Source organism: Macaca nemestrina, chromosome 1 (assembly GCF_043159975.1).
Source record: "Macaca nemestrina isolate mMacNem1 chromosome 1, mMacNem.hap1, whole genome shotgun sequence".
Taxonomy (NCBI): domain Eukaryota; kingdom Metazoa; phylum Chordata; class Mammalia; order Primates; family Cercopithecidae; genus Macaca; species Macaca nemestrina.
The window spans coordinates 208,004,325-208,020,121 of record NC_092125.1 but is presented as its reverse complement, the minus strand read 5'-3'; the positions used below and the strand labels follow the sequence as shown (position 1 = coordinate 208,020,121).

Genomic DNA, 15,797 nt, shown 5'->3' with positions numbered 1-15,797 from the left:
TTTACTCAATTTCTGTGTCAGTTGTTTGTCCCCACCCTCCGCCTAAGACAGTATCTGTTCCATGAGTGCAGGGATTGGATGAGCTTGTTCACTGCTATCTACAGCTCCTGGAATAGCGCCTGGCATACAATGCAGCTTAGCATGTTTATGGAATGAATGAATGATCCAGTCCCACCTGTCTCCTAAAATCCTGTCTCCGACTGTCTGCTCCGTTGGAACTGATTTCCCACTATTTCTCCATCACACCCTCCTCGTTCTCCCCTTCTAAGGGCCCCTACTTGGAACACCCCCTCCTCTGCCTATTCAAACCCTGCCCAAGGCTGAACTCCCCTGGGAAGCCCACTCACCCCCCAGATCAAGTGAAGTGAATAATCTATACAACTGTACGTGGTGGCCCTGCTCCAAGCACCACTACTTACCTTGAGTAAGTCACATCAACTCTCTGGACCCTATTTTCCCCAGTTAATTCTATCTTCGGGATTGTATCCAAAGGAAGTCATTCAAAACCAGAGAAAAGCCAGAAATGGCCAAAGATACACCCTGAAGTATTATTTAAAATAGAAAAAAGTTTTTAAAACAACAAAAATGTTAAATGTTAATAATAATAAAAGGCTACTGTTTAATGAGTGCTTAAATGGGTCTGGCAGTGAGCAGCTGTGGACCCACAGCCCCACCCACTTACTGTATGATCTTTTTGTTTGTTTGCTTGAGACGGAGTCTCACTCTGTTGCCCAGGGTGGAGTGCAATGGCACAATCTCAGTTCACTGCAACCTCCACCTCCCAGGTTCAAATGACTCTGTTGCTTCAGCCTCCCAAGTAGCTGGGATTATTTATAGGCCTGTACCACCACACCCAGCTAATTTTGTATTTTTAGTAGAGACAGGGTTTCACCATGTTGGCCAGGCTGGTCTTGAACCTCTGACCTCAGGTGATCCACCTGCCTCAGCCTCCCAAAGTGCTGGGATTACAGGCGTGAGCCACCACGCCTAGCCCTGATCTTTTTTTTTTTTTTCCCTTGCTCTGTCACCCAAACTGGAGTGAAATGGCACGATCTCAACTCATGCAAACCTCTGCCTCCTGGGCTCAAGCAATTCTCCCACCTTAGCCTTCTGGGTAGTTGGGAGTACAGGCATGAGCCACTGCACCTGGCTGTGCTGTATCTTGAGCCAATGATTTAACTTCTTTGAGATTCAGTTTCCTCATCTATAAAATGGGAATGATAAAGTTTCCTTCCTCATAGAGCTTTTATTGTTGTTGTTATTGTTGTTAAGTAAACCTTTTACTGACTGTAATCCAAATACCAAAAAGTACATGACTAAGTGTGTAGCTGAATAAATGTTCACAAAATAACCATTGTTGTGTAACCAACAAAAAAAGATGATTCTGATGATTACATGAGACAACACCTGGGAAATACTTAGAGCAGTGCCCAGCACAGAGAACATGCTGGAATGGGTTGCTCCTGTTTCATGGGCATTTTGCTAAGCACTCTCTTTACATGCATTATTTTTATTTAATTTTTTTCCTTTTATTTACCTCACAATAACCCTATGAGATAGGCACTAATATTACCCTCATTTCAAATAAGGAAACTGAGATTCAGAGAAGTTAAATATACTGCCCAACATCACAAAGTTAGTAAATGACAGAGGTGACAGAGGAACCCATGTCTTTTGCCAAAACCTTCTTCCAAAACTCCTTGATATACTGGCTCCCCAAGACATCTATTGCAGCATCAGTTAATAAGCTATTTTTAAAAAGGATATTCAATGACCAACTAGGTAAACTGTGGTCTGCTGAATTCTGTTCTTTTTTTTTTTTTTTTTGAGATGGAGTCTCACTCTGTCACCCAGGCTGGAGTGCAATGGCTCGATCTCGGCTCACTGCAGCCTCCACCTCCCAGGTTCAAGCAATTCTCCTGCCTTAGCCTCCCAAGTAGCTGGGATTACAGGCACCCACCACTACATCCGGCTAATTTTTGTATCTTTAGTAGAGATGGGGTTTCACCATGTTGGCCAGGCTGGTCTCAAACTCCTGACCTCAGATGATCCGCCTGCCTTGGCCTCCCAAAGTGCTGGGATTACAGGTGTGAGCCACTGAGCCCGGTCAGTCAGCTGAATTCTCGAGTTGATAAAATAAATATCTGTTGAGCACCTACTACATGCCAGGCACTGTTCTAGGCACTGGAGATACAGAGAAAGCAAGAGAGAAAAGTTCCCTTTTCTCCCCAGGGAGCTTATATTCTGGCAGGAGAAGACAGATTTTTAAAAATAAAGATGATTTCTGATGTAACAAATGCTATCAAGAAAATAAACCAGGCCGGGCACAGTGGCTCATGCCTGTAATCCCATCACTTTGGGAGGCCGAGGTGGGCGGATTGCCTGAGGTCAGGAGTTCGTGACCAGCCCGGGCAACATGGCAAAATCCTGTCTCTACTAAAAATACAAAAAATTAGCTGGGTGTGGTGGTGTGTGCCTGTAGTACTTAGGAGACTGATTCAGGAGAATCCCTTGAACCCAGGGGGCAGAGGTTGCAGTGAGTCGAGATCACGCCACTGCACTCCAACCTGGGTAACAGAGTGAGACTCTCTCTCTCCAAAAAAAAAAAAAAAGACAAAAGAAACCAGAATTGACTGGGAGCAATGGCTCATGCCTGCAATCCCAGCACTGTAGGAGGCCGAGGTGGGAGGATCACTTGGGCCCAGGAGTTAGAGACCAGCTTGGACAACATAGAGACATCCTGTCTCTACAAAAATTTTAAAACTTAGCTGGGCATGGTGGCACACACTTGTAGTCCCAGCTACTCAGGAAGCTGAGGGAGGAGGAGTTCAGGAGTTCGAGGCTAAAGTGAGCTATGATGGTTTTGCAGCACTCCAGCCTGTGCGACATAGCCAGATCCTGTCTCTATAAAAAATAACAATAATAAAGTATTCTAAAAAAAGAAAGAGAGAGAGAGAGAGTAAGAAAGAAAGAAAGAGAGAGAGGAGGGAAGGAAAGAAGGAAAGAAGGAAGGAAAGAAGGAAGGAAGGAAGGAAGGACGGGCTTTGGGAGGCTGAGATGGGGGTATCGCTTGAGTCCATGAATTCAAGACCAGCTTGGCAACATAGCAAGGCCCCAACTGTACCAAACCCCCCCCCCAAAAAAATATATATATATTATGTGTGTGTGTGTGTATATAAATATAAATATAGAGAGTAATATGGAGAGAGACTTTCAATCAGAGAGATTGCCTTGGATGCTTTAGATACGATGTTCAAGGAAGGACCCCTGAGGAGCAGACAGTTGATCTGAGACTTGGATGATGTGGAAGAGCTGACTGAGTGACAACTTTGGGGAAGGACACTCCAGAGACAGCCCCAAGGGTTATGCAGCCATTCTAATACATTGTATTGAAACCTGGAAAAAAGTAAAACAAGGCTGGGGGTGATGTCTCATGCCTATAACCCCAGCACTTTGGGAGACCGAGGTGGGCGGATCACCTGAGGTCGGGAGTTTGAGACCAGCCTGAACAACAGGGAGAAACCCCATCTCTACTAAAAATACAAAATTAGCCGGGTGTGGTGGCGGATGGCTGTAATCCCAGCTACTCAGGAGGCTGAGGCAGGAGAATCACTTGAATGTGGGAGGTGGAGGTTGCAGTGAGCTGAGATGCACCATTGCACTCTAGCCTGAGCAACAAGAGCGAAACTTCATCTCAAAAAAAAAAAAAAAGTAAAACAAAAAAGCGTAAGATACACTAAGATGATAACTATTACAATATGTGGGCTCACCTCATCCCAACCTTTGCCAGATAGATAACATCCTCAGAAAAGTGAAACAGTCAGTTATTGAGGTGCTACGATTATGGGTGTTTTGGTTTTGTCCTTTTCAAAAAAAATCTGCTGTTGTTACATTTTTCTTTTTGCAACTTTTTTAAAGTACAGAAGAAAGAAGACACATTCCAGGAGTCTCATTCAAACCAAATAAGAGTTCTGTGATTACTATGAAGGCTATGTGTGTGAGAAGAATATATTAGCTTAGTGAACATGCTGTGCAATCTCAAGTGAGTCACACTCCCTCTCTGGGCCACAATCCTGAACATGCGGGATGTCACCTGCTATACCTGCCAAATGTGGGGTCCTCCATAGGCAAGAGCACTGGCAAAGTCAAGCCTTTCTGCTCTTCATATGATACAAACTTTTAAGAACACCTATTTTTAAATTTTTATTTATTTATTTATTTTTAAGAGGGAGTCTCACTCTGTTGCCCAGCCTGCAGTGCAGTGGTGCAATCTTGGCTCACTGCAACATCCACCTCCCAAATTCAAGGGATTCACGTGCCTCAGCCTCCCAAGTAGCTGGAATGACAGGCACACAACACCACACACAGCTAATTTTTTTATTTTTAGTAGAGACAGGGGTCTCACCATGTTGCCCAGGCTGGTCTCTAACTCCTGACCTCAAGTGATCCACCCGCCTCGGCCTCCTAAAGTGCTGGGACTACAGGTGTGAGCCACTGTGCCTGGTCAGAACACTTATTTTTTAGTAACAGAGGAAAAGAAATCCTGAGTCATTAATAAAAATCAGTCAGTATAATGACAAGCCAAGTCAACAGACTGGGAGAAAATATTTGCAAAAGACAAGGACTATTATTCAACATATACCAAGAACCCTTGAAACTCAACAAGAAGAAAACAAATGGGCCGGGCACGGTGGCTCAGGCCTGTGATCCCAGCACTTTAGGAGGCCGAGGCGGGCAGATCATGAGGTCAGGAGATCGAGACCATCCTGGCTAACATGGTGAAACCCCGTCTCTACCAAAAATACAAAAAATTAGCTGGGCGTGGTGGCAGGCGCCTGTAGTCCCAGCTACTTGGGAGGCTGAGGCAGGAGAACGGCATGAACCCGGGAGGTAGCACTTGCAGTGAACCGAGATTGCACCACTGCACTCTTGCCTGGGCGACAGAGCGAGACTCTGTCTCAAAAAAAAAAAAAAAAAGAAAACAAATGACTCAATTAAAACATGGACAAGGCTGGACTTGGTGGCTCACGCCTGTAATCCCAGCACTCTGGGAGGCCAAGGTGGACTGATCACAAGGTCAGGAGTTTGAGACCAGCCTGGCCAACATAGTGAAACTCCTCCATCTCTACTAAAAATAAAAGAATTAGCTGGGTGTGATGGTGGGCGCCCATAATCCCAGCTACTCAGGAGGCTGAGACAGTAGAATCGTTTGAATCTGGGAGGCGGAGTTTGCAGTGAGCCGACATCACGCCATTGTACCCCAACCTGGGCAACAGAAAAAGACTCCGTCTCAACAAAACAAGACAAAAAAAAAAAAAAAATAGACAAAAGATCTGAACAGACACTTCACCAAAGAAGATAAACAAATGGCAAATAAACACATGAAAATATGCTCAACATCATGAGTCATTAGGGAATTGCAAATTAACACAACAACGAAATGCCACTACTAGAATGAAACACCTACTAGATTGGCCAGAATCCAGAACACTGACAACACCAAATGCTAGCAAGGCTGTGGAGCAACAGGAACTCTCATTCATTGCTGGTGGGAATGCAAAATGGTACAGCCACTTGGAAGACAGTTTGACAGTTTCTTACAAAACTAAACATACTCTTACCATACTAGCCAGCGATCACACTGCTTGGTATTTACTCAAAAGAGTTGAAAACTTATGTTCACACAAAAACTTACACATGAATGTTTATAGCAGCTTTATTCATAACTGCCAAAACTTGGAAGCAACCAAGGTGTTCTTCAGCAGGTGAATGGATAAATAAACTGTAGTACATCGAGACAGTGGAATAGTATTCTGCACTAAAAAGAAAGAAATGAGCTAACAAGTGATGGAAAGACATAGAGGAACCTTAAATGCATATAATTAAGTGAAAGAAGATGATCTGAAAAGGCTGACATGCTATATGATTCCAACTATATGACATTCTGGAAAAGGTAAAACTATGGAGACAATTAAAAAATTAGTGATTGGCCAGGCGCAGTAGCTCACACCTGTAATCCCAGCACTTCGGGAGGCTGAGGCAGGTGGATCACTTGAGCTCAGGAGTTTAAGACCAGCTTGGCCAACATGTGAAACCCCATCTCTACTAAAACTTACAAAAATTAGCCGGGCATGATGGTGCACGCCTGTAATCCCAGCTACTCAGGAGGCTGATGCAGGAGAGTTGTTTGAACCCAGGAGGCAGAGGTTGCAGTGAGCCAAAATCATGCCACTGCACTCCAGCCTGGGTGACAGAGTGAGTGAGACTCTATCTCAAAAAAAGAAAAAAAACAAAATTAGTGGTTGTCAGCGGTAAGCAGGGAGGAAGGGATGAATTGGCAGAGCACAGAGGATTTTTACATGAGTGAAATTATTCTATATGGTACTACAGTGGTAAATACATGTCACCATACATTTGTCCAAACTCCCAGAATGTACAACACCGAGTGAACACTAATGTAAACTCCGGGTTGGGGTGACAGTGTGTCCACATAGGTTTATCAATTGTAATAAAGGTACTGCTCTGATCACCTAAGGTCAGAAGTTTGAGACCACCCTGGCCACCGTGGCAAAACCTTGTCTCTATTAAAAATATAACATTTAGCTGGGCATGGTGATGGGCGTCTGTAATCCCAGCTACTTGGGAGGCTGAGACAGGAGAATCGCTTGAACCCAGGAGGCGGAGGTGGCAGTGAGCTGAGATTGGGCCACTGCACTCCAGCCTGGGCAACAGAGTGAGACTGTCTCAAAAAAACAGAAAAACAAAAAAACCAAGGTACCGCTCTGGTGGGAGATGTTGATAGTCGGGGAGGCTGTGCATGTGTAGGGGCCAGGGCTCTATGGGGTATGTCTGTACCTTCCTCTCAATTTTGCTGTGAACCTAAAAACTGCTGTAAAAAATAAAGGGTATTACCTTTTTTAAATCAATTAAAAAATTTTTTTTTGTTTTAAGAAAACAAAGAAGCATTGTCTGGTATAATTTGTTAGCTCAAGTGGAGGAATGAAAAATTCCTGGAAGATCTTTGTTTCTTAAGATCTGCCACGGCTCCCCTGGGGAAGAACAAAATGGGAAGTTGTGTGTAAAAATGAGGAGTTGGGCTACCAACAACACCCACTATTACCAGACACTTGCTGTACACTAATCCCCGTGCTTTTAGGAATTATTTCATTTGTCCTTTCAACAGCCAAATGAAAATGTTTCTATTGCATGTGTCAACCAAGAAGAGTGTCTAAGACAGGTCTTGGTCAGTTTAGAGGTTTATTTTGCCAAGGCTGAGCTGGAGAGGAAGGAGGAAAGAAAAAAAAAAAAGGAGGACAGAAAAACTGAGACAAGTGGTTACATTGTTTTGAGGCTTTGCTGAGCCCTCACTGAATCCACACGTTGCACATGGAAAGGAGGGGGTAGAGGAACAGTCTGTATTCTGGCTGTTGCAGTGGCTCATGCCTGTAATCCTAGCACTTTGGAAAGGCAAGATGGGCGGATCACCTGAGATCAGGGGTTCAGGATCAGCCTGGCCAATATGGTGAAACCCTGTCTCTACTGAAAATACAAAAATTAGCGGGACATGGTGGCGCATGCCTGTAATCCCAGCTACTCGGAAGGCTGAGGCAGGAGAATCACTTGAATCTGGGAGGTGGAGGTTGCAGTGAGCCGAGATCGCACCACTGCACTCCAGTCTGGGCAACAGAGTGAGACTCCATCTCAAAAACAAACAAACAAAAAATTATGTATTCCTCTCATGCTCAATGTGCTCAGTAAATCTACACCTTACATAAGACAAACACACAGCAGAGGGAGAAGTCAAATACGCATTCCTCTGGGGTGGGCGGTGGGACTATTTCTAGTCTCCTCTTGTCCCATACCCGTCAAGATAAGCTGCTCACTTACATTTTCAGGGTGAGGGAGGCCAGCTGGGGAGATACCTGTTTAAGAAGAGAAGGAAAGGCAATTGTTTATGTGTGACTCAGTTTCCAAACTTAACGTTCCCTTTTGGCACAGTGAGTTGGGGGTCCCAAGATTTTATTTTCCTTTCATACATGGAAGGTGTAAAAAGTAAAGTAGAGGTTCCTCTTCAAAGACTTTCCTCCCCGTCTAATTAGGAATAAATAGTAACTTCTCTTAGAAGCAAAATTTATTCAAAGACCTGTGCTAACATTCTTAAATATCTGCGAGCTGTAATAAAGAAATCAATATACTTTATGTTCTTAGCTTCCAATATTTGCCCTGGCATGCTTATACTGGTCCAAGCAAGCATTAGGCCATAGCCTGTTCTTCTTCCTTATTTAAAAGTGTTTTAACCTTTTTCAGCATTCTACAAATTACTTCCTCCTTCCTTTGTTCCCCTCTACCTTTGCCTCTTTTAAAAAGTTCTAAGTCGCTAGCCAATCGGGACAGATACAGAATGTGAGGTCCCGTTCCAGCCAACGGAAACCAGACACAGCAGTGGGGTGGACGCGTCAGGTTATAAACGACCCTGTCTCCTTTGTTCGGTGTCCTCTTGCGGCAAAACTGCTGGTGAGTGTACCCTTCCTGGCAGGAAGTAAAAATGGCCTTAGTAAATAAATTAAATTTATGTCCAAGTACTATTTAACACCGAGGAACAAACATTTCAAACAAAGGGCTCAAACTTAGTATTATTCCCAGTTAACCGCTGAGGAAACTGAGGCTGAAGGATGTAGATTTTCCCGATCACACAGGTCTGCCTGAGTCCAAGGCAGGGGTTGTGTCTAAACCCCTAAGGCAGATGGGGGTCCTTTAAGCCCCCTTCCAGCTTTGAGAGTCCTCTGTTCCATGCCTGGATCTCCTCCTTCTGGAAGCGCTGCTCTCTTGGGCTTTGGATCCCTGGAAGGACAGTGCTGTGCCCATAGGGGACTGAGGAGATGACAGCCTGGCGTTTGACTTCATGCAGGAATTTCACACCTTCCCAGACCTTAGAGTGCAGGTGGAGAGTGTCTGGCAGAGAAGGCGCCAAGTACTGCCTGCTGAGGCTGGGAAGGACTGCTCCCATGGCGAGCGAGGCCAGCGGCTCCTTCTCCTGCCCTGGCCACCTGTTTCCCAGCCCTCCCCTTCCCACCTCTCCATCTTGGAATGCTAAATGCAAAGCTGGTGGGCTGGCTGGGTATTAGTAACTCGACTCTGACAGACTCTGACATCTACACTGATAAGAAAGGCGTTTCCTACTGGAGCCAAGGCATCTGCGTGCCTTCTCAGCCATCTCTCCAACCCCTCCGTGACCCTGAAGAGAATGAGGGTGGCAGGATAATAATAGTAACCATAGTTACTCTGTTTTGAGTGCTGCACAGTGCCAGGCCACTGTGCCAAATGCGTCACCCACATTGTTGCATTCAATCCTACAGCCACCCCTTCAGGTACTTTTAGTATCTCCATTTCAGATATGAAACAACTGAGGCTTGTGAGAGGTCAAGAACTTGCCCTAGGCCACACAGCAAGTGAGCTGCAGAGAGAAACTCAAATCCTATCCTCCAGCAGCACCAAGCCCTCTTCTTCTCCCCTCTAGTGGGTGGTGAGAGCCAGAGGGAGGCACGCTGCTCCGGCTGGCTGGTGTGCAACGGAAGCTCTGTGCCTGGTTTCTTCAACTTCCAGGAACAGAGTGAACTAGGATGGGACACAGAGGGAGGGGACGAGCTTCCAGGAAGCCACCTTTCCAGTGGATGAACAGCAGGATCAGGGCTGTTGGCCCAGGCCTCGTGATGGCCCCAGGGGCCAGGGGCCAGGGGCCAGGGGCAGGGCCAGCCTGGGAGAGGGGCCCTCCCCAGGCTTCTAGAGTGAGGAATCGGGTAACAGGAACATCTGTTCCTGCCCAGGGAAGGTGAGGTTGTGCTTGGAGCAGGCGGGGCCTTTCCGCATCTGCCCACCTCTTCTCCTCTGGTCCCTGGTTCTCCATCCATCGCTCCTCCCTTCACCCCTTTCAGGTGCTTCATATTTGGAGTCTCCCAGGAAAAAGGGAAAATCACAGGGGGAGGAGAGCAGAGCAGCCCATTTGTTCGAGCCTCTCAGTCACAGAGGCTGCAAATTTAGCCTTTTGATCTTGGCTTCTGAGTGGCAGTGAGGCATACTGCTTAAGCCTGCAGCCCCTGGAGCCAGATTCCTGCTGGGCCACCCTCCCAGGGCTGCCCCTTAATGCGGCCTAACCTTAGGCAGATTCCTTAACCTCTCTGTGCCTCAGTTTCTCTGTCTGTAAGATAGGGATAAATACTTCATAAGATTTTTGCAAAAATGCAGTGAGTTGATAAATGTAAAGTAGACATTTCTATAAGTGTGAAGCCTGGCACAGAATAAGCACTCTCTCAGCGTTAGTTGCTGTTTCCAAATGAAGTTACATACAGAATCATGAATAGAATGGAGAGAAGGCATCCATCAACGAAATTTTCAAAAACAGTCCCCTGGCCAGACGCGGTGGTTCATGCCTGTAATCCCAGCATGGGAGGCCGAGGCAGGTGGATCACGAAGTCAGGAGATTGAGACCATCCTGGCTAACACAGTGAAACCCCGTCTCTACTAAAAATACAAAAAAAAATAGCTGGGAGCAGTGGCACATGCCTGTAATCCCAGCTACTCGGGAGGCTGAGGCAGGAGAATCGCTTGAACCCTGGAGGCGGAGGTTGCATTGAGCCAAGATCGCGTCACTGCACTCCAGCCTGGACGACAGAGCAACAGTCCGTCTCAAAAAATAAAATAAAATAAATAAAATAAAATAAATAAATAAATAAATAAATAAATAAAATACAGTCTCCTATAACCACACCACTCAGCACAACCACCAACCCCATTTCACTCTATTTTCTTTAGATTTTTTCCTGTTCATCATTTTTATAACATCGTAACCATCATGTGCTTAAAAGTTGTAAAACTTTGGCTGGGCATAGTGGCTACGCCTGTAATCCCAGCACTTTGGGAGGCTGAGGTGGGCGGATTACTTGAAACCAGGAGTTTGAGAACAGCCTGGCTAACATGACAAAACCCCCTCTCCACTACAAAAGTTAGCTGGGTGTGGCGGTACACGCCTGTAATCCCAGCTACTCGGGAGGCTGAGGCAGGAGAATTGCTTGAACCCATGAGGCGGAGGTTGCATTGAGCCGAGATCGTACCACTGCACTCCAGTCTGGGTGACAGAGTGAGATTCTGCATCCAAAGAAAAAAGTAAATAAATAAAAAGAGTTGTGTAACTTTGGGACTTTTTTTTTCATTTAACATTTTATTCTAAGCATTTACTATAATAATTCAGTAGGTTTTTGTTGAGGGTCTACTACGCACCAAGCATTGTTCTAAACTCTGAGTATACAGCAGCCAACAGAACAAAGCCCTTCTTCTCCAGGAATGGAACAGACAAAGCCCGTCTCTCAAGGACTTGGTGACATTTCCCACTGGGCATTGATTGCTACATTGTCTTAGAGCTCATTCTTTTAAATTGAGGTCTAATTTCACACAGTAGAGTGCACACATATAAAATGTGAAGTTCAGTGAATGTTCATGTGTGTAGTCACCCATGTAACCACCACCCATCTCAAGAAACAGAACATTTCCAGTGCTCCAGAAGATTCCCTCACCTTCCCAGTCAATAACTACCTTTCTTCCCCTCACGTAACCTTCTGGCTTCTATCGACATAGATTAGTTTCACCTGTTTAAGAACAAGATCCACTCTTTTGAGAATGTCCACTTTCTAACGGCTGCAGAATATTCTATCCTATGGATATGTTTTTGGACACGTTTTGCTTTTAGTTTCTCACCGTTATCAATAATGTTACCTTGGACCAGGTGCAATGGCTCACACCTGTAATCCCAGCACTTTGGGAGGCCAAGGCAGGTGAATCACCTGAGGTCAGGAGTTCGAGACCAGCCTCGCTAACATGGTGAAACCCCGTCTCTACTAAAAATACAAAGGAAAAAAAAATGAGCTGGGCATGGTAGTGCGCACCTGTAATTCTAGCTATTCAGGAGGCTAAGGCAGGAGAATTGCTTAAATCTGGGAGGCGGAGGTTGCAGCGAGCTGAGATCACGCCGCTGTGCTCCAGCTTGGGCGACAAAGCAGGACTCCGTCTCGATAATAATAATAATAATAATAAAAATAATAATGCTACATTGAATGTCACATTTTAAATCATTTCCTTAAGCTACAGACTCTCAGAAGCAGGACTGATATTGAAAACATCTTGGTAAATACTGACAGACTGCTTTCCTGAAAGAGTGTGTGGCACCAACAGTGAATGTAACTGGAGGGGCAAGCTATGGGTGCATAGCATCACTACAGTGTCCACCTCAACTCAATTGTCTACTTCCCTATCCCTGTTTGAGCTTGAATACTCAGCATATAATACAGTGGTCCGGAAGGGTGTCTCCACGAGAAGTCTGAACACCATGAGAAAGATCCACAAGACTCTCTTGGTGAAGTTGCCATAATAGGGAGCTTGGGCCTCAACTTTACAATGTCAAAACTCTAACTTTTTGCTTACATTAAGAGAGGATTCACCCTTGGGCTAACAACAATGAAGCAACAGACTCTGACTCAATCATAAAGCAGATAACAATCTGTGAGTTTACAAAGATAAATTTATCAGTCAAGTATGCAAGAATGTGTGTATATCAAAAGACTGGCGTGTCCTCCCTTGTTAGAAAGCCACAGGGGAAGCCAAATGATCAGCAGAAAATTTCTTGGTGTCTCAGTCTGAGTCAGAAAGCAGAGAAGGAAGCCCTGAGATGTGTAGAGAGGCACCCTTATCTTCAGCTCAAAAGACCCCCTCAGCTCTGAGCTGATAAGGAGCAGTGAGTTTTCCCTACGTCCAGCAGTTTCTTGGCTATTCCTCCTTCCCATCCCAAACTTCAAACACCAGATCCTGTGCAATCTCCCACCTGCCCTTAAATCGACTTCTTTCCATCGCCTCATTCACAGCCTGGTCCAGACCACTATCATCTCTTGCCTAAACTTTTGCAACTCATCTCTCCTTGCCCTCTTGCTCACTCTTGATCCAGTCTCCATCTGCCAGCCAGAGTGATCTTTTGGTTTTTGAGACTGAGTTTCACTCTATTGCCCAGGCTGAAGTGCAGTGGTACAATCTTGGCTCACTGCAATCTCTGGCTCCTGGGTTCAAGCAATTCTCATGCCTCAGCCTCCCAAGTAGCTGGGATTACAGGCATGTGCCACCACGCCTGACTAATTTTTGTATTTTTAGTAGAGACAAAGTTTCACCATGTTGACCAGGCTGGTCTCAAACTCTTGACTTCAAATGATCTGCCCACCTTGGCCTCCTAAAGTGCTGGAATTACAGGTGTGAGCCACCTCAGCTGGTCGAGTGATCTTTTAAACTGGACATATGAGTGTGTTTAAAGTCTCTACCTAGTTGAATGTGTTGGCTCACAACTATAATCCCAACACTTTGGGAGGCCGAGGCAGGAGGATCACTTGAGGCCAGGAGTTCAAGACCAGCCTGGGCAACATAGCAAGACTATGTCTCCACATAAATAAACAAACAAATAATTAGCTGGGTGTGGTTGCACGCACCTGTGGTCTCAGCTACTTGGAAGGCTGAGATGGGAGGATTGCTTGAGCCCAGGAAGTCAAGGCTGCAGTGAACCACGATCATGTCACTGTACTATAGCCTGGGCAAAGAGCAAGACCCTACCTCAAAAACAATAAAAATAAAATAAATAAAATCTCTACTTAAAACTCTCTGGTGATTGACAGGTTAACAGATGAACAAAACACAGTATATACATAAAACGGAATGTTATTCAGTCTTAAAGAGGAAGGAAATTCTGACACATGCTACAACATGGGTGAACCTTGGAGACCTTACACTAAGTGAAATAAGCCAGACACACAAAAAAAGTACTGAATTATTCCATTCATGTGAGGTACCTAGAATAGTCAAATCATAGATACAGAAAGTAGAGGCCGCGCACAGTGGCTCACGCCTGTAATTCCAGCACTTTGGGAGGCCGAGGCGGGCAGATCACCTGGGGTTTGAGACCAGGAGTTTGAGACCAGTCTGGCCAACATGGTAAAACCCTGTCTCTACTAAAAATACAAAAAATTAGCCAGGCATGGTGGCAGGCACATATAATCCCAGCTACTTGGGAGGCTGAAGCAGGAGAGTCACTTGAACCTGGGAGGTGGAGGTTGCAGTGAGCTGAGATTGCACCATTTCACTCCAGCCTAGGAGAAAAGAGTGAAACTCTGTCTTAAAAAAAACAAGTAGGCCAGGCGCGGTGGCTCAAGCCTGTAATCCCAGCACTTTGGGAGGCCGAGACGGGCGGATCACGAGTTCAGGAGATCGAGACCATCCTGGCGAACACGGTGAAACCCCATCTCTACTAAAAAATACAAAAAACTAGCCGGGCGAGGCGGCGGGCGCCTGTAGTCCCAGCTACTCGGGAGGCTGAGGCAGGAGAATGGCGTAAACCCGGGAGGCGGAGCTTGCAGTGAGCTGAGATCCGGCCACTGCACTCCAGCCCGGGCGACAGAGCCAGACTCCGTCTCAAAAAAAAAAAAAAAAAAAAACAAGTAAAATAGTGGTTATCACATTACCAGGGGCCGGGGAGAGAGGGAATGGGGAACTATTGTTTAATGGATACAGAGTTGCAGTTCGGGATGATTAAAAAAAACCCTGAATGTCCTCGCTGGGTGGCTCACACCTGTAATCCCAGTATTCTGGGAGGCCGAGGCAGGTGGATCACTTGAGGTCAGGAGTTCGAGACCAGCCTGGCCAACATGATGAGACCCTGTCTCTACTGAAAATACAAAAATTAGCCGGACATAGTAGCACATGCCTATAGTCCCAGCCACTTGGGAGGCTGAGGCGGGAGGATTGCTTGAACCGGGAGGTGGGGGTTGCAGTGAGCCAAGATCACACCACTGCCCTCCAGCCTGGGAGACAGAACAAGACTTCATCTCAAATAATAATAATAATAATAATAGTTCTGGATGGTGGTAATGGTTGCAGAACAATATAAATGTACTTAATGCTGTTGAACTATACAGTTAAAATGATTAAATCAGCAAATTTTGTTATCTCTATTTTACCACAATTAAAAAAAAAAAAAAAGACCCTTGCTGACCTGTTGCTTTTATCCCCAAATCCATAACATGATCTACGAGACCCGGTAGGATCTCACCCCTGCTTGTGTAGGGGTTTTAAGGCTAAACTTTATAACTTCTTCCCCCTCCAGTTGGGATCTAGACCTATTAGGAAATCCAAATGGCTATCAAGGCAATGGAGAGATAAAAATATGGGACTTATTACTGATAAAGTTGGGCTTTGGAAGCAAACGCTTGTATTTATAGCCACAATGGAGGTTCCTAGTGTCTTCCTCTCCCCATCATCTCCCCCCAGCTCTTGATTTAAACTTCCAGCTAAGGCCTGCATAGAGCAGCTGGACAGGTCGTCCTGAATGCCAAGCATGCTCCTCCCTCCGCTGCTCACTTAGCTCATTTCTGCCTCTCGGTCATTTCTTAGCATAAGTGTCACATGTGGCTGGGCATGGTGGCTCACACCTGTTATCCCAGCACTTTGGGAGGCTGAGGTGGGCAGATCACTTGAGGCCAGGAGTTCAAGACCAGCCTGTCCAACATGGCGAAACCCCGTCTCTACTAAAAATACAAAAATCGGCCGGGCGCGGTGGCTCAAGCCTGTAATCCCAGCACTTTGGGAGGCCGAGGCGGGCGGATCACAAGGTCAGGAGATCGAGACCACAGTGAAACCCTGTCTCTACTAAAAATACAAAAAATTAGCCGGGCGCGGTGGCGGGCGCCTGTAGTCCCAGCTACTCAGGAGGCTGAGGC

The 15,797-nt window shown here is 45.8% G+C and overlaps 1 protein-coding gene across 4 annotated transcripts in view; it reads right to left on the bottom strand.

Moving 5' to 3' along the window:
* Positions 1–15,797, bottom strand: part of LOC112429026 (uncharacterized) — a 47,389-nt gene that overhangs the window by 17,967 nt on the left and 13,625 nt on the right. The window contains exon 3 of one of the 4 annotated variants that reach the window (XR_011624551.1): positions 7,888–14,171. The exons of 1 other annotated variant lie outside the window; for it this stretch is intronic. The gene's annotated coding sequence lies outside the window, so the exon portion shown is untranslated. Of the gene's footprint in view, positions 1–2,865; positions 14,172–15,797 lie in introns of those variants that run through there. 2 more of the 4 variants (XR_011624552.1, XR_011624550.1) reach the window with 2 other exon arrangements.